Raw genomic sequence first — 2,567 nt, 5'->3', positions numbered from 1 at the left:
GGATATACACACACTTCCTTTCTGTCTTTCTTTCTTTCTTCGTCTCTTTCTTACTTTTCTTTCTGTCTTTCTTGTTCTTTCTTTCTTTCTTCTGTATTTCTTTTCTGTCTCTTTATTTCTTTTTTCTTTCTTTTTTTCTGTCTTTCTGTATTTCTTTCTTTCTGTCTCTTCTTTCTTTCTGTCTTTCTTTCTTTCTGTCTGTCTGTCTGTCTTTCTTTCGTTCTGTCTGTCTGTCTGTCTGTCTTTCTTTCGTTCTTTCTTTCTTTCTTTCTGTCTTTCTTTCTTTCTTTCTGTTTCTTTCTTTCTTACTTCCTGTCTTTCTTCCTGTCTTTTTTCTTTCTTCCTGTCTTTCTTTCGTTCTGTCTGTCTGTCTGTCTTTCTTTTCTTTCTGTCTTTCTTTCTTTCTGTCTTTCTTTCGTTCTTTCTTTCTGTTTCTTTCTTTCTTACTCCCTGTCTTTCTTTTTTTCTTCCTGTCTTTCTTTCGTTCTGTCTGTCTGTCTTTCTTTCTTCTTTCTTCTTTCTGTCTGTCTTTCTTTCTTTCTTTCTTTCTGTCTGTCTGTCTTTCGTTCTTTCTTTCTTCTGTCTTTCGTTCTTTCTTTCTGTCTGTCTTTCGTTCTTTCTTCTGTCTGTCTTTCGTCTTTCTTTCTTTCTTTCTTTCTTCTTTCTTTCTTTCTTTCTTTCTTTCTGTCTTTCTTTTTAATAGTATTATAAATTATATTTAATATGGAGAAACAAGCACTTTTAAAGTGATTTGCAAACAAAAACGTTGAAGATATTATTGATTGAACTGAAAGTCTACACACAGAATTGAGTGTGTGGTGTTTGGTGTGACTGACGGTGTGTAACTGATCTTCATCATTAGAGGAGAGCAGCAATGAACACACAGCTAATGATCTAATGATGTTACTCTCGTGCTGCTTTAATTGCTGTCTTCAGGTGTCCAAACACAATTGCATTTAGAAAGCGTCTGTAAGGGGACAGGAATAAAAGTGTGAAATGGTTATGGGTAGAACCAATAGAAATGCTGACCTGCAGATATTGTTGAATACATTTCTGTTTGCAATTATGTGTTATTGCAATCAAGAAGTGGGATTGCTCAAAGTGTCTCCACACTGGTCCTCGTCCTCTCTCTCTGTCCTAATCTTACTCTGTCTCTCATTGCCTTCATGCTCAAGTGTTTTCAGCTGTGTATGTAAGTGCCTACAATTGCAGGATGAGTTTTGCATTTTGAACAGAGTGTTTTCCCGGATGATAACAGGTGATTTCGTTTTTGAACAAAGTAGTGTAGTTTCGCAATAAGTGTGTTACAGAATTGCAAACAAAGTGCAAAGTTGATTGTGTGTTTAAGCTGTGGTTACACTGTGTTTACGGTTAAGCTACAAGAAGTTTAGGTATTGAGGCTTTGGTCTAAGCATTCAGTTTTAGCATGTAAGCAATGGCAGAAACTGTAAACAACACAAGCAAAAAAAATTTTTTTCAATTTTATTTAACGTTTTTGTAATTTTGTCATTTGCTTTTGTCATTTTTATTAGTTGATTTTTTAAAAAACTTAAGTTAAAGTTAATTAAACTACATTGAAACTATTATAAGACTAAGCTTCAAACTATTAATAAGATTTTTGTTTATTTGAAGTAAATGTAAATATCAGTGCTTTAAGTGACCCAAAAGAGGTGCCGCTTCTCTATTATGGCTAATATATATATATATATATATATATATATATATATATATGTATATATATATATATTTTTTTTTTTTTTTTGATGACTCTCATCCCCTGAGGTAACAACAACTATATTGAAGGGCTTTTATATACAGCAGTCAACAGGCGACCTTAATAATAAATCCTTTTATTAGTTCGTGGATTTGCTTGAGCTAGAAAGAACTACTGAACATAAATAAAATGTGCAAAAGGATTTGGAAAAAATACCCTTAGAAAGAGCTACTGCATTACTGCATGCAAACATCCAAACTGACTCAAATGATTCGCGAACCCGCCTTGAACTACGGATCTGATTCAAATGATTCGAGAACCCGCTTTGAACTCCCGAACTGACTCAAGTGATTCGCGAACCCGTTACGATCTCCCGAACTGATTCATATGATTCGCTATCACCAAACTGACTCAAATGATTCGCGAACCCGCTTTGACCTCCCGAACTGATTCAAATGATTCGCGATCCCGCTCCACACTCCCGAACTGACTCAAATGATTCGCGAACCCGATATGAACTCTCCAATTGATTCAAATGATCCGCGAAGCCGCTCCGAACTCCCGAATTGATTTAAATGATTCGTGATCACCAAACTGACTCAAATGATTCGCGAACCCGCTCCGAACTCTCGAATTTATTCAAATGATTCGCGAACCCGCTCCAAACTCCCGAACTGAATCAAATGATTCACGCTCCATACTCCGAACTAGGAAGAATTAGGAAGCGTTCATTGTGAAGGGTGCTCTGAAAAGTGGCAGCACAGGCAAAGGATTAAAACCTCTATTAAAACAGATGTCCAAATGCTAAAAGCACGTTCTGAGCGCACGGAGAGGTGGTGAAGTACAGGTGCGT

The sequence above is a fragment of the Carassius auratus genome, chromosome 35, assembly GCF_003368295.1.
Source record: "Carassius auratus strain Wakin chromosome 35, ASM336829v1, whole genome shotgun sequence".
In the NCBI taxonomy this organism is placed as follows: Eukaryota; Metazoa; Chordata; class Actinopteri; order Cypriniformes; family Cyprinidae; genus Carassius; species Carassius auratus.
Note: the sequence above shows the minus strand (reverse complement) of the source record.